The 23,455-nt window shown below is 40.3% G+C and overlaps 1 long non-coding RNA gene across 1 annotated transcript; it reads left to right on the top strand.

Annotated features, from left to right (window-relative positions):
- Positions 1–656: 656 nt before the first annotated feature.
- Positions 657–921, top strand: LOC113566990. Its single transcript, XR_003409291.1, has 2 exons — positions 657–696; positions 748–921. It is a non-coding gene; the product is annotated as an uncharacterized LOC113566990 (long non-coding RNA).
- Positions 922–23,455: the final 22,534 nt, after the last annotated feature.

The raw sequence follows: 23,455 nt of genomic DNA, 5'->3' as shown, positions 1-23,455 counted from the left end.
ACTTGCACAGGGCACTTAGTGTGACCTGACGCAATCTTTATTAATGTTCCTATTACTTATTAGCAACATTTAACATTATTTATGGAAACTTACAAATTTTTTTAACATTTAGGTATTTTTTTTTTACATTACGGTAACATTGATAAAATATACAGAAAAATACTAACAGTTATCGATGTAAACAAGTTAAGATTGGCTTGTGTTTTCTTTTTCTTTTTTTTTTTTTGACTTAGGTGTATAAAATTTTGTAACGCCGCTCCTGGACCCCTCATCCGGTGCGAAACGGAGGCATGGACGACAGGGAGACCTCCAAAGCATCGGCAACGCAAGCGCGGCATCGCCTCGTCCCTCTTTTCCTGGCCGAATCCAGTCGATGCAATTCTAGGAAGAACGCACGCATATGCTTCATTCTGTGGATGAATAGGAAACTCCTGGCTGATTTTAATATTATTTTATTTTCAGGTTTATGTTTTGTTTGTATTTTATTTGCAGGTTATTGATTGGTTTGTTTGGAAGCTATCGTAGTAAGTGAATTAATTTGTGTTTTGGCTGATTATTAAATGTATTCTATTTGCAGGTTCATTTGGTTTATTTGGAGTTTTGCGTTGTATTTGGTAAGCGAGTCTATTTCTGTTTTGGCTGATTTTGATTGTATTTTATTTGCAGGTTTTGATTGGTTTGCTTGGAGGTGATTTGGTAAGTGGTTTAAGTTATGTTTTGGCTGCTTTTAATTAGTTTTATTTGTAGGTTTATACTTTCTGGATTTTTGCTGTACCATTGGATCAAGTCTTAACCATCCGGCTGGAGGACGCCTTCCTCTACATCCCCTCTGTGGTCTGGCACTATAATTCTTTGTATACCCAATGGTTGGCCCCTGATTCTTTCAAGTATTGTTTCCCTAGTAAATTTCCCTTGAGCATACATTTTTCTGTACACGTTTATTTGTAGTTCGCAGAATCTGTCCGGGTGTTTGTATGGTTTTTTCTTCCGTTCGGCCTCTCTATTGTCCATTTTAGCCTTTTCCAGTCTTTCCTGTTCTTCATTTTCTAACCTCAGCAGAGTAGGAAGTCCTTTCCTCAGGATGGGTACATACTTCTCTGCTATAACTTTGCGTTCAGCTTCGGAATAGTATCGAGTAGGATCCAGATCTGGATTTGGTTGTTCTTGACGTTGTCCATTGCAACGCGGGAGGATAAACTTCCGGAGTTGATTGTCATATCTGTGGCGGCTAGATTTCAATCTATTAGGGACATGGGGGTTGGTCAGCAGTCTGGCCACTTCGGAGTTTGAGTGATCCACAAGTGAATTAGCGAGACGGCCGCTAGCCTTCTCGTAAACCTCCTCGACAGTTTTGATATTGTATACACTTCTGATATTGTCGTTTCTTGTATATATTGTGGCCCTAACTGCCCTCCTCACTAGTTTGTTTTGGAGTGTTTGTATCTTTTTCACTAATGAGTCAGAAGCCAGGGCACCCCAGACTGGAAAAGCATAAAACCAAATTGGCATGATTAATTGTTTTAGGATCGTCACTTTGCATTCTTTGGCAAGCCGGCTTTTGCAGCCAATAATCCAATCAAGTTTAATTGACGCAGTTCTTGTCTTATTTATAATGGCTTTGACATGGTGGTTAAGGCTAAGTTTCCTATCGAGCGTAACCCCAAGATACATTTGTTTGAATTTGTTAGGAATTCTTTGTCCATTTAATTTAGGCGTACTTTCTTGCTGTGTTTTGCTAAGTTTATTCAGTTTGAAAAATACGTGGGCTGTTTTCTTTTCGTTAATGCCCATTTCCCATTTTTTAGCCCAAACACTGAACTTATTTAAATATTGTTCGTTCATTTTTGCCGCTGTCAAGGGGAAGTCCGCTCTGCTCATGATAATTGTGTCTTCTGCATACGTAGCTAACATTCTGTTTTTTTCCCTTAGTACCGGTATCGAAGTGGGGTGATATCCATTCAAGCAGTTTGGTAGCGGAACGTCAGATGAGTAAATGCTGTATAGAAGTGGACCTAAATTGCTGCCCTGAGGAACCCCGGCTTTTATTTTTCCAATTCTCGATGTAATACCATTGTTGGTAATTACTTCGAAGGTCCTTTCATTTAGGTAGCTTTCTAGTAGCTTGAAGGCCTGAAGAGACACCAGTTTTGATAGCTTATATAGCAAACCGGTGTGCCATACTCTATCAAACGCTTCAGATATATCTATAAAAACAGCTGAGCAGTATTGTTTTTCTTCGAAGGCCCCCATAATGAATTGCGTTACTCTTGCTAGCTGTTGTTCAGTGGCATGTTCTTTTCGAAACCCAAATTGATGTGTGGGAAGGGCTCTAGAGAAATCCTCAAAGTCAAATAATCGTTTAATAAAAAGTTTTTCAAAGGTTTTAGCTAATCCAGAAAGGAGACTGATTGGGCGATAGGATGTTACCGACTGAGCAGGCTTATTTGGCTTAAGAAGTAATGTGATTGTGGCGTGTTTCCAAGCTTGCGGGAAGTGACCCAATCTCAGCATTGAGTTGAAGATCAGGAGAATATATAGTAGGGCTTTCTTTGGGAGAGCCTTGATTAACACATTGTCTATTCTGTCTTTACCTGGGGATTTATTCAAGATCAAGTTTTTAATTTCGGTTGTCAGTTCTGGGAGTGTAAATGGTCTGAGAGGACGTGTTTGTGTCTTTGTTGCTGCATCCGTCAGCTTCTGTTTCTCAATGTCTAGGTCTTTTTGTGTCGTCTCGCGTTCCTTTTCTGAGCTTGTATGTCTGGGCTTAAATCGTTGTTCAAAGTGAGAGACAAATACTTCGGCTTTCTCTTCGTTACTCTTGGTCCATACGGGTCGTTGGTTAGAGTTCCCCGTCTGCGTGCAAATGGGCCAGTTTGGTTGTGGCTGTCTCTTGATTGTATTTGTTACTTTCCAGAGCTTTGCCATTTTGTATCTGTCTTGCGTGTTTATACCTTCAATTGCTGATTATGTTGTTTTTAATTTTTGTAATTTTTTCCTGAGGGTGTTCTGGGCGGCCTTGTACAGTGTTTTAGCCTCTTCTGTGTGGAATATTTTAAATCTGAGGTTCAGTTCGTTTTTTATTTGCAGAAGCGCTTTAGTTTCATCGTCTAGTTTATAGCGTGCTTTGTCCATCCTTCGTTGGCTGTTTGAATTCCCAGATCTTAATCTTTGATTGGAGTTTACATTTTTAGTGGCTAGTTTTATCGCGTCATGTATGTTTGTAGTTAGTATTTTTACTGCGTCGTCAATATCCAGTCCCGAGTGAATTTCCGTGTTTAAGTTTATGGTCTGTTCCAAGTGCTCTTTTACTCTGTTAATATTTGTTTTCTTTGTAATTAGTCGTCTGCCTATAGAACTTTGGGTGAATGTGTCGGCCCCATTTGTACACATTTCGATGGTTATTGGCAGGTGATCGGAGTCCAGACTGCTACATGAATGGATTTTCATCCTATTTACTGTAATACCCCCACAAACTGCAAAGTCGATGGCTGAGGGTCTTTTTCTGCTGTCGTATGGATAGTGGGTGGCACCTCCTGTGGCCAGGATGTTGTATCTGGCTCCAGAGCTCACAGCTTGCATCAGGGCACGTCCTCTCCTACAGGATCTGGGGTTCCCCCACCATGGATGCTTAGCATTCCAATCTCCGCAGCAAATGAACCCGGAGGTACCCCCCAATATGTTGTCAAAATGCAGGAGTAGTGATCTGAAATGATTCTCAGTCCAATTGAAGTTAGGTGGGCAGTACGTCGGTGCAACCACGATCATGTTTCTCCTCTTGTTGTTTATTGGGATTATTACAATTGGGGTACATTGAAGGAAATCGGTGCTAATGGGTTCCAGTGCAGCATGTCTAACATTTTCTTTCACATATACCACGACCCCCCCTTTTTTGTGGTTTATAGGATTGGCAGTGTGGTATGAGATATAGTTTGGTATTTTCAGTAGGTCAGCGCTCTGTTTAGTTCTAGTTTCAATAACCATCATAATTTGTATGTCCCCATTTGTCATGAATGTTTCAAGTTCAGCCATTTTATTTTTGATCCCACAGGCGTTCCAGAAAGCTATTTTAAGCCTGTTGGAGTTGGGCAGGTTTGCCCCGGTCGTGTCAAGAGTTTGTGGCGGAAAGTGATTGGAATGTGGGAAATGGTTTGCGTTATTATTGTTTGTGTTCATGTCTGTAAATTATTGGCTAGTTTAGTTAGATATAATGTATAGCAATGAGTTGTTTTATTGTTTGTTTTCTATTTGATTGAGGATATTTGTTGTTTTGTGATGTTCAGAATTGTTTGTAGTGTTATTTATATTGTCAGTATTTTTGGGGGGAGGGTTTTGCAGTAGAGTGTGAATTTGGCTAATTGACGCCATGATGTCCTTAATACTGAGCTCAATTACATTGAGCCTGTCTTCAAACCGCTTGTTCTCCTGTTCAGCGGGGCCCTCTGTCATTACTTTTGCAGACTGCGAGATCGCCATCTGCTCCTCCCTCAGTCTACTCTGGAATTTCTCTAGGTGGCTGGCGGCTGGGTTGACATTCGTGTCACCGGTTTTTGGAGCCCGTCCCTTCCCTATTCTGTCCTTCTTATGGCTGGATGTTTGCTTGCTCCTTTCTCGGTTTCTCATCTTAGAAAGCCTTTTTTTTATTTCAGTGCTGTGGAGGCTCGGCTTGGGTTGGACTGTTCTGCCTGAGAAAGGGTTAGTGAAACCCCTCCCTGGAATTTTCCGCCCTTCGACATAGTCGCCCTCATCCTTTCGATGGTCACCTGCAGTAGTGGGGCCCCCTCTGTTTGGTTGGGGGTGCCTGGAGATCTCCTCCCATACACTCGGCCTCCCTAGTGCCTTCCCTATGCTCCTGTCCATATTGACAATTTTGTCGATTTTGAGCTTGCTTCTGGCAGCTTTGAAGGCCGGGCAACCCTTAAAACAACTGACATGCTCTCCGCCGCAGTTAACACATTTAGCAGGAGTGTATCTGGGTTTGGTGCATGTAGTTGAGAGATGGTCACTGGCGCACTTCATGCACTTGGGTGCGTTTTTACAGTAGTTCCTAGTGTGTCCGTAGGCCTGACATCTATGACACTGAAGCGGGTCCCTAGTCACCCATTTCCTCTCAAAAGCCACTGCCTGTCCACCTAGCTCGGAAATTTTTAAGATTTCATCATGAGAACCGTCCTGTTTATGCTCAATTTCAATTTCGAACATATTTATAGGCTGACCTGTAGACCTATGTTTCATATTGCTGGTGTATCTCACGATGTAGTGCCTTTTTTTAAGCTCAGAGGAAATCCACTCCCTTGTTGTTGAGTAATGCAAGTGTCGAAGTATATATCGAACACCCCGCTGCCCAATCTGCTGATGCGTGTGCATTGGTACTTTTTGGTCGTTGAGGAGTGTGGTGATCTTTTTATGGGCATCCATGTCAGCACATTGTATTCTGATCCCATTCCCAGGGGTACTTTTGGTTGTAAATCTACCTATTCCTGCTGTGTAGTTTAGTTTTTCCAAAAGAGGTACTATTGTTTTTACTCCTGAGATGTAAATGGAAGGTACCCTCTTACTCCTTGGCACTTCCTGCCATGGGAATAGGTCAGGCTGCTCAATCTGATCAGTATTGTTGGCAGTGAGCATTTCGCTGTGCATGCTAATTGGTGAAGTGGCTGTCGTTGAAGATTGTTTGGCCCAGAACTGTCTTGGAATTCCCCTGTGTCAAGATCTTTTTTTTTTTGATGTTCAAACTTGCTCAGGGCACTTAGTGTGACCTGACGCAATCTTTATTAGTGTTCTTATTACTTATTAGCAACATTTAACATTATTTATGGAAACTTACAATTTTTTTAACATTTAGGTATTTTTTTTAACATTACGGTAACATTGATAAAATATACAGAAAAAATATACAGAAAAATACTATACAGTTATCGATGTAAACAAGTTAAGATTGGCTTGTGTTTTCTTTTTCTTTTTTTTTGACTTAGGCATAAAAAACCCTGCAACGCCGCTCCTGGACCCCTCATCCGGTGCGAAACGGAGGCATGGACGACAGGGAGACCTCCAAAGCATCGGCAACGCATGCGCGGCATCGCCTCGTCCCTCCTTTCCTGGCCGAATCCAGTCGATGCAACTCCAGGAAGAACGGCGACGCATATGCCTCTTTCTGTGGATGAATATGAAACTCCTGGCCGATTTTAATATTATTTTATTTTCAGGTTTATGTTTTGTTTGTATTTTATTTGCAGGTTATTGATTGGTTTGTTTGGAAGCTATCGTAGTAAGTGAATTAATTTGTGTTTTGGCTGATTATTAAATGTATTCTATTTGCAGGTTCATTTGGTTTATTTGGAGTTTTGCGTTGTATTTGGTAAGCGAGTCTATTTCTGTTTTGGCTGATTTTGATTGTATTTTATTTGCAGGTTTTGATTGGTTTGTTTGATGGCTATCGTAGTAAGTGAATTGATTTGTGTTTTGACTGATTATTAAATGTATTCTATTTGCAGGTTCAATTGATTTATTTGGAGGTTTGCGTTGTATTTGGTGAGCGAGTCTATTTATGTTTTGGCTGATTTTGATTGTATTTTATTTGCAGATATTGATTGGTTCGTTTGGAAGCTAGCGTGGTAAGTAAATTAATTTGTGTTTTGACTGATTTTAATTGTATTTTATTTGCAGGTTCAATTGGTTTGTTTGGAGGTGTGCGTTGAATTTGGTAAGCGAGTTTATTTCTGTTTTGGCTGATTTTAATTGTATTTTATTTGCAGATTGTGATTGGTTTGTTTGGAAGCTAGCGTGGTAAGTAAATTAATTTGTGTCTTGACTGATTTTAATTGTATTTTATTTGCAGGTTCAATTGGTTTATTTGGAGGTGTGCGTTGAATTTGGTAAGCGAGTTTATTTCTGTTTTGGCTGATTTTAATTGTATTTTATTTGCAGATTGTGATTGGTTTGTTTGGAAGCTAGCGTGGTAAGTAAATTAATTTGTGTTTTGACTGATTTTAATTGTATTTTATTTGCAGGTTCAATTGGTTTATTTGGAGGTGTGCGTTGAATTTGGTAAGCGAGTTTATTTCTGTTTTGGCTGATTTTGATTGTATTTTATTTGCAGGTTTTGATTGGTTTGCTTGGAGGTGATTTGGTAAGTGGTTTAAGTTATGTTTTGGCTGCTTTTAATTAGTTTTATTTGTAGGTTTATACTTTCTGGATTTTTGCTGTACCATTGGATCAAGTCTTAACCATCCGGCTGGAGGACGCCTTCCTCTACATCCCCTCTGTGGTCTGGCACTATAATTCTTTGTATACCCAATGGTTGGCCCCTGATTCTTTCAAGTATTGTTTCCCTAGTAAATTTCCCTTGAGCATACATTTTTCTGTACACGTTTATTTGTAGTTCGCAGAATCTGTCCGGGTGTTTGTATGGTTTTTTCTTCCGTTCGGCCTCTCTATTGTCCATTTTAGCCTTTTCCAGTCTTTCCTGTTCTTCATTTTCTAACCTCAGCAGAGTAGGAAGTCCTTTCCTCAGGATGGGTACATACTTCTCTGCTATAACTTTGCGTTCAGCTTCGGAATAGTATCGAGTAGGATCCAGATCTGGATTTGGTTGTTCTTGACGTTGTCCATTACAACGCGGGAGGATAAACTTCCGGAGTTGATTGTCATATCTGTGGCGGCTAGATTTCAATCTATTAGGGACATGGGGGTTGGTCAGCAGTCTGGCCACTTCGGAGTTTGAGTGATCCACAAGTGAATTAGCGAGACGGCCGCTAGCCTTCTCGTAAACCTCCTCGACAGTTTTGATATTGTATACACTTCTGATATTGTCGTTTCTTGTATATATTGTGGCCCTAACTGCCCTCCTCACTAGTTTGTTTTGGAGTGTTTGTATCTTTTTCACTAATGAGTCAGAAGCCAGGGCACCCCAGACTGGAAAAGCATAAAACCAAATTGGCATGATTAATTGTTTTAGGATCGTCACTTTGCATTCTTTGGCAAGCCGGCTTTTGCAGCCAATAATCCAATCAAGTTTAATTGACGCAGTTCTTGTCTTATTTATAATGGCTTTTGATGTTTGATGTTTAAACTTGCTCAGGGCACTTAGTGTGACCTGACGCAATCTTTATTAATGTTCCTATTACTTATTAGCAACATTTAACATTATTTATGGAAACTTACAAATTTTTTTAACATTTAGGTATTTTTTTTTTACATTACGGTAACATTGATAAAATATACAGAAAAATACTAACAGTTATCGATGTAAACAAGTTAAGATTGGCTTGTGTTTTCTTTTTCTTTTTTTTTTTTTGACTTAGGTGTATAAAATTTTGTAACGCCGCTCCTGGACCCCTCATCCGGTGCGAAACGGAGGCATGGACGACAGGGAGACCTCCAAAGCATCGGCAACGCAAGCGCGGCATCGCCTCGTCCCTCTTTTCCTGGCCGAATCCAGTCGATGCAATTCTAGGAAGAACGCACGCATATGCTTCTTTCTGTGGATGAATAGGAAACTCCTGGCTGATTTTAATATTATTTTATTTTCAGGTTTATGTTTTGTTTGTATTTTATTTGCAGGTTATTGATTGGTTTGTTTGGAAGCTATCGTAGTAAGTGAATTAATTTGTGTTTTGGCTGATTATTAAATGTATTCTATTTGCAGGTTCATTTGGTTTATTTGGAGTTTTGCGTTGTATTTGGTAAGCGAGTCTATTTCTGTTTTGGCTGATTTTGATTGTATTTTATTTGCAGGTTTTGATTGGTTTGTTTGATGGCTATCGTAGTAAGTGAATTGATTTGTGTTTTGACTGATTATTAAATGTATTCTATTTGCAGGTTCAATTGATTTATTTGGAGGTTTGCGTTGTATTTGGTGAGCGAGTCTATTTATGTTTTGGCTGATTTTGATTGTATTTTATTTGCAGATATTGATTGGTTCGTTTGGAAGCTAGCGTGGTAAGTAAATTAATTTGTGTTTTGACTGATTTTAATTGTATTTTATTTGCAGGTTCAATTGGTTTGTTTGGAGGTGTGCGTTGAATTTGGTAAGCGAGTTTATTTCTGTTTTGGCTGATTTTAATTGTATTTTATTTGCAGATTGTGATTGGTTTGTTTGGAAGCTAGCGTGGTAAGTATATTAATTTGTGTTTTGACTGATTTTAATTGTATTTTATTTGCAGGTTCAATTGGTTTATTTGGAGGTGTGCGTTGAATTTGGTAAGCGAGTTTATTTCTGTTTTGGCTGATTTTGATTGTATTTTATTTGCAGATTGTGATTGGTTTGTTTGAATGCTAGCGTGGTAAGTAAATTAATTTGTGTTTTGACTGATTTTAATTGTATTTTATTTGCAGGTTCAATTGGTTTATTTGGAGGTGTGCGTTGAATTTGGTAAGCGAGTTTATTTCTGTTTTGGCTGATTTTGATTGTATTTTATTTGCAGGTTTTGATTGGTTTGCTTGGAGGTGATTTGGTAAGTGGTTTAAGTTATGTTTTGGCTGCTTTTAATTAGTTTTATTTGTAGGTTTATACTTTCTGGATTTTTGCTGTACCATTGGATCAAGTCTTAACCATTCGGCTGGAGGACGCCTTCCTCTACATCCCCTCTGTGGTCTGGCACTATAATTCTTTGTATACCCAATGGTTGGCCCCTGATTCTTTCAAGTATTGTTTCCCTAGTAAATTTCCCTTGAGCATACATTTTTCTGTACACGTTTATTTGTAGTTCGCAGAATCTGTCCGGGTGTTTGTATGGTTTTTTCTTCCGTTCGGCCTCTCTATTGTCCATTTTAGCCTTTTCCAGTCTTTCCTGTTCTTCATTTTCTAACCTCAGCAGAGTAGGAAGTCCTTTCCTCAGGATGGGTACATACTTCTCTGCTATAACTTTGCGTTCAGCTTCGGAATAGTATCGAGTAGGATCCAGATCTGGATTTGGTTGTTCTTGACGTTGTCCATTACAACGCGGGAGGATAAACTTCCGGAGTTGATTGTCATATCTGTGGCGGCTAGATTTCAATCTATTAGGGACATGGGGGTTGGTCAGCAGTCTGGCCACTTCGGAGTTTGAGTGATCCACAAGTGAATTAGCGAGACGGCCGCTAGCCTTCTCGTAAACCTCCTCGACAGTTTTGATATTGTATACACTTCTGATATTGTCGTTTCTTGTATATATTGTGGCCCTAACTGCCCTCCTCACTAGTTTGTTTTGGAGTGTTTGTATCTTTTTCACTAATGAGTCAGAAGCCAGGGCACCCCAGACTGGAAAAGCATAAAACCAAATTGGCATGATTAATTGTTTTAGGATCGTCACTTTGCATTCTTTGGCAAGCCGGCTTTTGCAGCCAATAATCCAATCAAGTTTAATTGACGCAGTTCTTGTCTTATTTATAATGGCTTTGACATGGTGGTTAAGGCTAAGTTTCCTATCGAGCGTAACCCCAAGATACATTTGTTTGAATTTGTTAGGAATTCTTTGTCCATTTAATTTAGGCGTACTTTCTTGCTGTGTTTTGCTAAGTTTATTCAGTGTGAAAAATACGTGGGCTGTTTTCTTTTCGTTAATGCCCATTTCCCATTTTTTAGCCCAAACACTGAACTTATTTAAATATTGTTCGTTCATTTTTGCCGCTGTCAAGGGGAAGTCCGCTCTGCTCATGATAATTGTGTCATCTGCATACGTAGCTAACATTCTGTTTTTTTCCCTTAGTACCGGTATCGAAGTGGGGTGATATCCATTCAAGCAGTTTGGTAGCGGAACGTCAGATGAGTAAATGCTGTATAGAAGTGGACCTAAATTGCTGCCCTGAGGAACCCCGGCTTTTATTTTTCCAATTCTCGATGTAATACCATTGTTGGTAATTACTTCGAAGGTCCTTTCATTTAGGTAGCTTTCTAGTAGCTTGAAGGCCTGAAGAGACACCAGTTTTGATAGCTTATATAGCAAACCGGTGTGCCATACTCTATCAAACGCTTCAGATATATCTATAAAAACAGCTGAGCAGTATTGTTTTTCTTCGAAGGCCCCCATAATGAATTGCGTTACTCTTGCTAGCTGTTGTTCAGTGGCATGTTCTTTTCGAAACCCAAATTGATGTGTGGGAAGGGCTCTAGAGAAATCCTCAAAGTCAAATAATCGTTTAATAAAAAGTTTTTCAAAGGTTTTAGCTAATCCAGAAAGGAGACTGATTGGGCGATAGGATGTTACCGACTGAGCAGGCTTATTTGGCTTAAGAAGTAATGTGATTGTGGCGTGTTTCCAAGCTTGCGGGAAGTGACCCAATCTCAGCATTGAGTTGAAGATCAGGAGAATATATAGTAGGGCTTTCTTTGGGAGAGCCTTGATTAACACATTGTCTATTCTGTCTTTACCTGGGGATTTATTCAAGATCAAGTTTTTAATTTCGGTTGTCAGTTCTGGGAGTGTAAATGGTCTGAGAGGACGTGTTTGTGTCTTTGTTGCTGCATCCGTCAGCTTCTGTTTCTCAATGTCTAGGTCTTTTTGTGTCGTCTCGCGTTCCTTTTCTGAGCTTGTATGTCTGGGCTTAAATCGTTGTTCAAAGTGAGAGACAAATACTTCGGCTTTCTCTTCGTTACTCTTGGTCCATACGGGTCGTTGGTTAGAGTTCCCCGTCTGCGTGCAAATGGGCCAGTTTGGTTGTGGCTGTCTCTTGATTGTATTTGTTACTTTCCAGAGCTTTGCCATTTTGTATCTGTCTTGCGTGTTTATACCTTCAAATTGCTGATTAATGTTGTTTGTTTTTAATTTTTGTAATTTTTTCCTGAGGGTGTTCTGGGCGGCCTTGTACAGTGTTTTAGCCTCTTCTGTGTGGAATATTTTAAATCTGAGGTTCAGTTCGTTTTTTATTTGCAGAAGCGCTTTAGTTTCATCGTCTAGTTTATAGCGTGCTTTGTCCATCCTTCGTTGGCTGTTTGAATTCCCAGATCTTAATCTTTGATTGGAGTTTACATTTTTAGTGGCTAGTTTTATCGCGTCATGTATGTTTGTAGTTAGTATTTTTACTGCGTCGTCAATATCCAGTCCCGAGTGAATTTCCGTGTTTAAGTTTATGGTCTGTTCCAAGTGCTCTTTTACTCTGTTAATATTTGTTTTCTTTGTAATTAGTCGTCTGCCTATAGAACTTTGGGTGAATGTGTCGGCCCCATTTGTACACATTTCGATGGTTATTGGCAGGTGATCGGAGTCCAGACTGCTACATGAATGGATTTTCATCCTATTTACTGTAATACCCCCACAAACTGCAAAGTCGATGGCTGAGGGTCTTTTTCTGCTGTCGTATGGATAGTGGGTGGCACCTCCTGTGGCCAGGATGTTGTATCTGGCTCCAGAGCTCACAGCTTGCATCAGGGCACGTCCTCTCCTACAGGATCTGGGGTTCCCCCACCATGGATGCTTAGCATTCCAATCTCCGCAGCAAATGAACCCGGAGGTACCCCCCAATATGTTGTCAAAATGCAGGAGTAGTGATCTGAAATGATTCTCAGTCCAATTGAAGTTAGGTGGGCAGTACGTCGGTGCAACCACGATCATGTTTCTCCTCTTGTTGTTTATTGGGATTATTACAATTGGGGTACATTGAAGGAAATCGGTGCTAATGGGTTCCAGTGCAGCATGTCTAACATTTTCTTTCACATATACCACGACCCCCCCTTTTTTGTGGTTTATAGGATTGGCAGTGTGGTATGAGATATAGTTTGGTATTTTCAGTAGGTCAGCGCTCTGTTTAGTTCTAGTTTCAATAACCATCATAATTTGTATGTCCCCATTTGTCATGAATGTTTCAAGTTCAGCCATTTTATTTTTGATCCCACAGGCGTTCCAGAAAGCTATTTTAAGCCTGTTGGAGTTGGGCAGGTTTGCCCCGGTCGTGTCAAGAGTTTGTGGCGGAAAGTGATTGGAATGTGGGAAATGGTTTGCGTTATTATTGTTTGTGTTCATGTCTGTAAATTATTGGCTAGTTTAGTTAGATATAATGTATAGCAATGAGTTGTTTTATTGTTTGTTTTCTATTTGATTGAGGATATTTGTTGTTTTGTGATGTTCAGAATTGTTTGTAGTGTTATTTATATTGTCAGTATTTTTGGGGGGAGGGTTTTGCAGTAGAGTGTGAATTTGGCTAATTGACGCCATGATGTCCTTAATACTGAGCTCAATTACATTGAGCCTGTCTTCAAACCGCTTGTTCTCCTGTTCAGCGGGGCCCTCTGTCATTACTTTTGCAGACTGCGAGATCGCCATCTGCTCCTCCCTCAGTCTACTCTGGAATTTCTCTAGGTGGCTGGCGGCTGGGTTGACATTCGTGTCACCGGTTTTTGGAGCCCGTCCCTTCCCTATTCTGTCCTTCTTATGGCTGGATGTTTGCTTGCTCCTTTCTCGGTTTCTCATCTTAGAAAGCCTTTTTTTTATTTCAGTGCTGTGGAGGCTCGGCTTGGGTTGGACTGTTCTGCCTGAGAAAGGGTTAGTGAAACCCCTCCCTGGAATTTTCCGCCCTTCGACATAGTCGCCCTCATCCTTTCGATGGTCACCTGCAGTAGTGGGGCCCCCTCTGTTTGGTTGGGGGTGCCTGGAGATCTCCTCCCATACACTCGGCCTCCCTAGTGCCTTCCCTATGCTCCTGTCCATATTGACAATTTTGTCGATTTTGAGCTTGCTTCTGGCAGCTTTGAAGGCCGGGCAACCCTTAAAACAACTGACATGCTCTCCGCCGCAGTTAACACATTTAGCAGGAGTGTATCTGGGTTTGGTGCATGTAGTTGAGAGATGGTCACTGGCGCACTTCATGCACTTGGGTGCGTTTTTACAGTAGTTCCTAGTGTGTCCGTAGGCCTGACATCTATGACACTGAAGCGGGTCCCTAGTCACCCATTTCCTCTCAAAAGCCACTGCCTGTCCACCTAGCTCGGAAATTTTTAAGATTTCATCATGAGAACCGTCCTGTTTATGCTCAATTTCAATTTCGAACATATTTATAGGCTGACCTGTAGACCTATGTTTCATATTGCTGGTGTATCTCACGATGTAGTGCCTTTTTTTAAGCTCAGAGGAAATCCACTCCCTTGTTGTTGAGTAATGCAAGTGTCGAAGTATATATCGAACACCCCGCTGCCCAATCTGCTGATGCGTGTGCATTGGTACTTTTTGGTCGTTGAGGAGTGTGGTGATCTTTTTATGGGCATCCATGTCAGCACATTGTATTCTGATCCCATTCCCAGGGGTACTTTTGGTTGTAAATCTACCTATTCCTGCTGTGTAGTTTAGTTTTTCCAAAAGAGGTACTATTGTTTTTACTCCTGAGATGTAAATGGAAGGTACCCTCTTACTCCTTGGCACTTCCTGCCATGGGAATAGGTCAGGCTGCTCAATCTGATCAGTATTGTTGGCAGTGAGCATTTCGCTGTGCATGCTAATTGGTGAAGTGGCTGTCGTTGAAGATTGTTTGGCCCAGAACTGTCTTGGAATTCCCCTGTGTCAAGATCTTTTTTTTTTTGATGTTCAAACTTGCTCAGGGCACTTAGTGTGACCTGACGCAATCTTTATTAGTGTTCTTATTACTTATTAGCAACATTTAACATTATTTATGGAAACTTACAATTTTTTTAACATTTAGGTATTTTTTTTAACATTACGGTAACATTGATAAAATATACAGAAAAAATATACAGAAAAATACTATACAGTTATCGATGTAAACAAGTTAAGATTGGCTTGTGTTTTCTTTTTCTTTTTTTTTGACTTAGGCATAAAAAACCCTGCAACGCCGCTCCTGGACCCCTCATCCGGTGCGAAACGGAGGCATGGACGACAGGGAGACCTCCAAAGCATCGGCAACGCATGCGCGGCATCGCCTCGTCCCTCCTTTCCTGGCCGAATCCAGTCGATGCAACTCCAGGAAGAACGGCGACGCATATGCCTCTTTCTGTGGATGAATATGAAACTCCTGGCCGATTTTAATATTATTTTATTTTCAGGTTTATGTTTTGTTTGTATTTTATTTGCAGGTTATTGATTGGTTTGTTTGGAAGCTATCGTAGTAAGTGAATTAATTTGTGTTTTGGCTGATTATTAAATGTATTCTATTTGCAGGTTCATTTGGTTTATTTGGAGTTTTGCGTTGTATTTGGTAAGCGAGTCTATTTCTGTTTTGGCTGATTTTGATTGTATTTTATTTGCAGGTTTTGATTGGTTTGTTTGATGGCTATCGTAGTAAGTGAATTGATTTGTGTTTTGACTGATTATTAAATGTATTCTATTTGCAGGTTCAATTGATTTATTTGGAGGTTTGCGTTGTATTTGGTGAGCGAGTCTATTTATGTTTTGGCTGATTTTGATTGTATTTTATTTGCAGATATTGATTGGTTCGTTTGGAAGCTAGCGTGGTAAGTAAATTAATTTGTGTTTTGACTGATTTTAATTGTATTTTATTTGCAGGTTCAATTGGTTTGTTTGGAGGTGTGCGTTGAATTTGGTAAGCGAGTTTATTTCTGTTTTGGCTGATTTTAATTGTATTTTATTTGCAGATTGTGATTGGTTTGTTTGGAAGCTAGCGTGGTAAGTAAATTAATTTGTGTCTTGACTGATTTTAATTGTATTTTATTTGCAGGTTCAATTGGTTTATTTGGAGGTGTGCGTTGAATTTGGTAAGCGAGTTTATTTGTGTTTTGGCTGATTTTAATTGTATTTTATTTGCAGATTGTGATTGGTTTGTTTGGAAGCTAGCGTGGTAAGTAAATTAATTTGTGTTTTGACTGATTTTAATTGTATTTTATTTGCAGGTTCAATTGGTTTATTTGGAGGTGTGCGTTGAATTTGGTAAGCGAGTTTATTTCTGTTTTGGCTGATTTTGATTGTATTTTATTTGCAGGTTTTGATTGGTTTGCTTGGAGGTGATTTGGTAAGTGGTTTAAGTTATGTTTTGGCTGCTTTTAATTAGTTTTATTTGTAGGTTTATACTTTCTGGATTTTTGCTGTACCATTGGATCAAGTCTTAACCATCCGGCTGGAGGACGCCTTCCTCTACATCCCCTCTGTGGTCTGGCACTATAATTCTTTGTATACCCAATGGTTGGCCCCTGATTCTTTCAAGTATTGTTTCCCTAGTAAATTTCCCTTGAGCATACATTTTTCTGTACACGTTTATTTGTAGTTCGCAGAATCTGTCCGGGTGTTTGTATGGTTTTTTCTTCCGTTCGGCCTCTCTATTGTCCATTTTAGCCTTTTCCAGTCTTTCCTGTTCTTCATTTTCTAACCTCAGCAGAGTAGGAAGTCCTTTCCTCAGGATGGGTACATACTTCTCTGCTATAACTTTGCGTTCAGCTTCGGAATAGTATCGAGTAGGATCCAGATCTGGATTTGGTTGTTCTTGACGTTGTCCATTGCAACGCGGGAGGATAAACTTCCGGAGTTGATTGTCATATCTGTGGCGGCTAGATTTCAATCTATTAGGGACATGGGGGTTGGTCAGCAGTCTGGCCACTTCGGAGTTTGAGTGATCCACAAGTGAATTAGCGAGACGGCCGCTAGCCTTCTCGTAAACCTCCTCGACAGTTTTGATATTGTATACACTTCTGATATTGTCGTTTCTTGTATATATTGTGGCCCTAACTGCCCTCCTCACTAGTTTGTTTTGGAGTGTTTGTATCTTTTTCACTAATGAGTCAGAAGCCAGGGCACCCCAGACTGGAAAAGCATAAAACCAAATTGGCATGATTAATTGTTTTAGGATCGTCACTTTGCATTCTTTGGCAAGCCGGCTTTTGCAGCCAATAATCCAATCAAGTTTAATTGACGCAGTTCTTGTCTTATTTATAATGGCTTTGATATGGTGGTTAAGGCTAAGTTTCCTATCGAGCGTAACCCCAAGATACATTTGTTTGAATTTGTTAGGAATTCTTTGTCCATTTAATTTAGGCGTACTTTCTTGCTGTGTTTTGCTAAGTTTATTCAGTGTGAAAAATACGTGGGCTGTTTTCTTTTCGTTAATGCCCATTTCCCATTTTTTAGCCCAAACACTGAACTTATTTAAATATTGTTCGTTCATTTTTGCCGCTGTCAAGGGGAAGTCCGCTCTGCTCATGATAATTGTGTCATCTGCATACGTAGCTAACATTCTGTTTTTTTCCCTTAGTACCGGTATCGAAGTGGGGTGATATCCATTCAAGCAGTTTGGTAGCGGAACGTCAGATGAGTAAATGCTGTATAGAAGTGGACCTAAATTGCTGCCCTGAGGAACCCCGGCTTTTATTTTTCCAATTCTCGATGTAATACCATTGTTGGTAATTACTTCGAAGGTCCCTTCATTTAGGTAGCTTTCTAGTAGCTTGAAGGCCTGAAGAGACACCAGTTTTGATAGCTTATATAGCAAACCGGTGTGCCATACTCTATCAAACGCTTCAGATATATCTATAAAAACAGCTGAGCAGTATTGTTTTTCTTCGAAGGCCCCCATAATGAATTGCGTTACTCTTGCTAGCTGTTGTTCAGTGGCATGTTCTTTTCGAAACCCAAATTGATGTGTGGGAAGGGCTCTAGAGAAATCCTCAAAGTCAAATAATCGTTTAATAAAAAGTTTTTCAAAGGTTTTAGCTAATCCAGAAAGGAGACTGATTGGGCGATAGGATGTTACCGACTGAGCAGGCTTATTTGGCTTAAGAAGTAATGTGATTGTGGCGTGTTTCCAAGCTTGCGGGAAGTGACCCAATCTCAGCATTGAGTTGAAGATCAGGAGAATATATAGTAGGGCTTTCTTTGGGAGAGCCTTGATTAACACATTGTCTATTCTGTCTTTACCTGGGGATTTATTCAAGATCAAGTTTTTAATTTCGGTTGTCAGTTCTGGGAGTGTAAATGGTCTGAGAGGACGTGTTTGTGTCTTTGTTGCTGCATCCGTCAGCTTCTGTTTCTCAATGTCTAGGTCTTTTTGTGTCGTCTCGCGTTCCTTTTCTGAGCTTGTATGTCTGGGCTTAAATCGTTGTTCAAAGTGAGAGACAAATACTTCGGCTTTCTCTTCGTTACTCTTGGTCCATACGGGTCGTTGGTTAGAGTTCCCCGTCTGCGTGCAAATGGGCCAGTTTGGTTGTGGCTGTCTCTTGATTGTATTTGTTACTTTCCAGAGCTTTGCCATTTTGTATCTGTCTTGCGTGTTTATACCTTCAAATTGCTGATTAATGTTGTTTGTTTTTAATTTTTGTAATTTTTTCCTGAGGGTGTTCTGGGCGGCCTTGTACAGTGTTTTAGCCTCTTCTGTGTGGAATATTTTAAATCTGAGGTTCAGTTCGTTTTTTATTTGCAGAAGCGCTTTAGTTTCATCGTCTAGTTTATAGCGTGCTTTGTCCATCCTTCGTTGGCTGTTTGAATTCCCAGATCTTAATCTTTGATTGGAGTTTACATTTTTAGTGGCTAGTTTTATCGCGTCATGTATGTTTGTAGTTAGTATTTTTACTGCGTCGTCAATATCCAGTCCCGAGTGAATTTCCGTGTTTAAGTTTATGGTCTGTTCCAAGTGCTCTTTTACTCTGTTAATATTTGTTTTCTTTGTAATTAGTCGTCTGCCTATAGAACTTTGGGTAAATGTGTCGGCCCCATTTGTACACATTTCGATGGTTATTGGCAGGTGATCGGAGTCCAGACTGCTACATGAATGGATTTTCATCCTATTTACTGTAATACCCCCACAAACTGCAAAGTCGATGGCTGAGGGTCTTTTTCTGCTGTCGTATGGATAGTGGGTGGCACCTCCTGTGGCCAGGATGTTGTATCTGGCTCCAGAGCTCACAGCTTGCATCAGGGCACGTCCTCTCCTACAGGATCTGGGGTTCCCCCACCATGGATGCTTAGCATTCCAATCTCCGCAGCAAATGAACCCGGAGGTACCCCCCCCTATATGTTGTCAAAATGCAGGAGTAGTGATCTGAAATGATTCTCAGTCCAATTGAAGTTAGGTGGGCAGTACGTCGGTGCAACCACGATCATGTTTCTCCTCTTGTTGTTTATTGGGATTATTACAATTGGGGTACATTGAAGGAAATCGGTGCTAATGGGTTCCAGTGCAGCATGTCTAACATTTTCTTTCACATATACCACGACCCCCCCTTTTTTGTGGTTTATAGGATTGGCAGTGTGGTATGAGATATAGTTTGGTATTTTCAGTAGGTCAGCGCTCTGTTTAGTTCTAGTTTCAATAACCATCATAATTTGTATGTCCCCATTTGTCATGAATGTTTCAAGTTCAGCCATTTTATTTTTGATCCCACAGGCGTTCCAGAAAGCTATTTTAAGCCTGTTGGAGTTGGGCAGGTTTGCCCCGGTCGTGTCAAGAGTTTGTGGCGGAAGGTGATTGGAATGTGGGAAATGGTTTGCGTTATTATTGTTTGTGTTCATGTCTGTAAATTATTGGCTAGTTTAGTTAGATATAATGTATAGCAATGAGTTGTTTTATTGTTTGTTTTCTATTTGATTGAGGATATTTGTTGTTTTGTGATGTTCAGAATTGTTTGTAGTGTTATTTATATTGTCAGTATTTTTGGGGGGAGGGTTTTGCAGTAGAGTGTGAATTTGGCTAATTGACGCCATGATGTCCTTAATACTGAGCTCAATTACATTGAGCCTGTCTTCAAACCGCTTGTTCTCCTGTTCAGCGGGGCCCTCTGTCATTACTTTTGCAGACTGCGAGAGCGCCATCTGCTCCTCCCTCAGTCTACTCTGGAATTTCTCTAGGTGGCTGGCGGCTGGGTTGACATTCGTGTCACCGGTTTTTGGAGCCCGTCCCTTCCCTATTCTGTCCTTCTTATGGCTGGATGTTTGCTTGCTCCTTTCTCGGTTCCTCATCTTAGAAAGCCTTTTTTTTATTTCAGTGCTGTGGAGGCTCGGCTTGGGTTGGACTGTTCTGCCTGAGAAAGGGTTAGTGAAACCCCTCCCTGGAATTTTCCGCCCTTCGACATAGTCGCCCTCATCCTTTCGATGGTCACCTGCAGTAGTGGGGCCCCCTCTGTTTGGTTGGGGGTGCCTGGAGATCTCCTCCCATACACTCGGCCTCCCTAGTGCCTTCCCTATGCTCCTGTCCATATTGACAATTTTGTCGATTTTGAGCTTGCTTCTGGCAGCTTTGAAGGCCGGGCAACCCTTAAAACAACTGACATGCTCTCCGCCGCAGTTAACACATTTAGCAGGAGTGTATCTGGGTTTGGTGCATGTAGTTGAGAGATGGTCACTGGCGCACTTCATGCACTTGGGTGCGTTTTTACAGTAGTTCCTAGTGTGTCCGTAGGCCTGACATCTATGACACTGAAGCGGGTCCCTAGTCACCCATTTCCTCTCAAAAGCCACTGCCTGTCCACCTAGCTCGGAAATTTTTAAGATTTCATCATGAGAACCGTCCTGTTTATGCTCAATTTCAATTTCGAACATATTTATAGGCTGACCTGTAGACCTATGTTTCATATTGCTGGTGTATCTCACGATGTAGTGCCTTTTTTTAAGCTCAGAGGAAATCCACTCCCTTGTTGTTGAGTAATGCAAGTGTCGAAGTATATATCGAACACCCCGCTGCCCAATCTGCTGATGCGTGTGCATTGGTACTTTTTGGTCGTTGAGGAGTGTGGTGATCTTTTTATGGGCATCCATGTCAGCACATTGTATTCTGATCCCATTCCCAGGGGTACTTTTGGTTGTAAATCTACCTATTCCTGCTGTGTAGTTTAGTTTTTCCAAAAGAGGTACTATTGTTTTTACTCCTGAGATGTAAATGGAAGGTACCCTCTTACTCCTTGGCACTTCCTGCCATGGGAATAGGTCAGGCTGCTCAATCTGATCAGTATTGTTGGCAGTGAGCATTTCGCTGTGCATGCTAATTGGGGGAAGTGGCTGTCGTTGAAGATTGTTTGGCCCAGAACTGTCTTGGAATTCCCCTGTGTCAAGATCTTTCGTATTGGAAGGTTGTGTTAATGGCTGATTTGTCTTTGTAGGGTTAAGAATTTTAATTTTATTGAATTCTGAGGCAAATCTTTTGGCAGTGTCACTTTTGAATTTAAGGGTGTTGAAATCAAGATCTTGTTTTGGTAATTCATGAAAGGATTGGTCCTCGTCTGTGGTGTCCATTTCTCTATTTTGCCTTTTTCCCGGGGTATAGTTGGGGGCTGAGAAGACAGCCATGTTAGGGAGCGTGGTTGCTGGTATATCGCTAAGCCAATTATTTATGATGTCGTTACTATTTTCTAGCTCAGTCAGAGGAGGGGATTGGGTGATAGTCATACTCGTACGGGATGCCGGGGTCAGGGATTCTAATAGACTCTTTTTTGCTTTGATATTCGTTTTAGGAGACTTATTTTTATTTTTGGAATTGTTTGTTTTAGGTTTAGAATTGTTTTTATTTTTGTCAATATATAGATATGAATTGTCAATGGTTTTATTAGTGGCTGCATGTATTTGATCATCAGCAGCAACATCGTCAGCAACATCGTCAGCAACATTGACAGCAACATGTCTATAATCTGTATCAGCAACATTAATGAGAAGCGGGTCAGTAAGCTCTCTCGCCGCAACATGTTGCTGGCCGTGTCGCTGTCGGGTGGAGAGAGAGAGATGATATCGTGCTCCATTTTGGAGAGTTTTCTGGAGCTTGATTTTGGAGCCGTTTCCCTGGACATCTACCGCAGGAAGGTGGCAGGCTCGCCGATCAGGCACTTTTTCAGGGAAAGTGCCGTCCTCATTGAGTGACTCCCAGGAACAAGATGGATCAACGGACATTTCGTGGAGAGGAGATGGATCTCCCCGTGCCTGTCTCAGCCCAGTTCTCTGGGGGGAGCACCCATCAAGCTCCGAGCTAGAGCTGGAAGAAAGTGTGATGCACGCACCTGTCAGATCCAGTTGAGCAATGGTTGTCTTGTCTGTTTGGTGGCTGGTCTCCATTTTCTTCTCTTCCTTCTCTTCCTTTATGCACTTTGGTCTTTGGTCCCCCATTTTTTCTTCCATGTAGTCAGTTTTCCAATTCCTCGGTACCACTACTTTCCTTGCTTTTATTTGCTTTTCTTTAATACTTTTAATGGCCTTTACTTGTATATAATTTTATTTGATTTTTTGATTTATATTTTTTGATTTTTTTTTTTGATGTTCAAACTTGCTCAGGGCACTTAGTGTGACCTGACGCAATTTTTTTGATGTTCAAACTTGCTCAGGGCACTTAGTGTGACCTGACGCAATCTTTATTAGTGTTTTTATTACTTATTAGCAACATTTAACATTATTTATGGAAACTTACAATTTTTTTAACATTTAGGTATTTTTTTTAACATTACGGTAACATTGATAAAATATACAGAAAAAATATACAGAAAAATACTATACAGTTATCGATGTTCAAACTTGCTCAGGGCACTTAGTGTGACCTGACGCAATCTTTATTAGTGTTCTTATTACTTATTAGCAACATTTAACATTATTTATGGAAACTTACAATTTTTTTAACATTTAGGTATTTTTTTTAACATTACGGTAACATTGATAAAATATACAGAAAAAATATACAGAAAAATACTATACAGTTATCGATGTAAACAAGTTAAGATTGGCTTGTGTTTTCTTTTTCTTTTTTTTTGACTTAGGCATAAAAAACCCTGCAACGCCGCTCCTGGACCCCTCATCCGGTGCGAAACGGAGGCATGGACGACAGGGAGACCTCCAAAGCATCGGCAACGCATGCGCGGCATCGCCTCGTCCCTCCTTTCCTGGCCGAATCCAGTCGATGCAACTCCAGGAAGAACGGCGACGCATATGCCTCTTTCTGTGGATGAATATGAAACTCCTGGCCGATTTTAATATTATTTTATTTTCAGGTTTATGTTTTGTTTGTATTTTATTTGCAGGTTATTGATTGGTTTGTTTGGAAGCTATCGTAGTAAGTGAATTAATTTGTGTTTTGGCTGATTATTAAATGTATTCTATTTGCAGGTTCATTTGGTTTATTTGGAGTTTTGCGTTGTATTTGGTAAGCGAGTCTATTTCTGTTTTGGCTGATTTTGATTGTATTTTATTTGCAGGTTTTGATTGGTTTGTTTGATGGCTATCGTAGTAAGTGAATTGATTTGTGTTTTGACTGATTATTAAATGTATTCTATTTGCAGGTTCAATTGATTTATTTGGAGGTTTGCGTTGTATTTGGTGAGCGAATCTATTTATGTTTTGGCTGATTTTGATTGTATTTTATTTGCAGATATTGATTGGTTCGTTTGGAAGCTAGCGTGGTAAGTAAATTAATTTGTGTTTTGACTGATTTTAATTGTATTTTATTTGCAGGTTCAATTGGTTTGTTTGGAGGTGTGCGTTGAATTTGGTAAGCGAGTTTATTTCTGTTTTGGCTGATTTTAATTGTATTTTATTTGCAGATTGTGATTGGTTTGTTTGGAAGCTAGCGTGGTAAGTAAATTAATTTGTGTCTTGACTGATTTTAATTGTATTTTATTTGCAGG

The sequence above is a fragment of the Drosophila persimilis genome, unplaced genomic scaffold (genome assembly GCF_003286085.1).
Source record: "Drosophila persimilis strain 14011-0111.01,24,50 unplaced genomic scaffold, DperRS2 tig00001480-arrow-arrow-pilon, whole genome shotgun sequence".
NCBI classification, from domain to species: Eukaryota; Metazoa; Arthropoda; class Insecta; order Diptera; family Drosophilidae; genus Drosophila; species Drosophila persimilis.
This window is presented reverse-complemented; position numbering and strand designations above follow the sequence as displayed.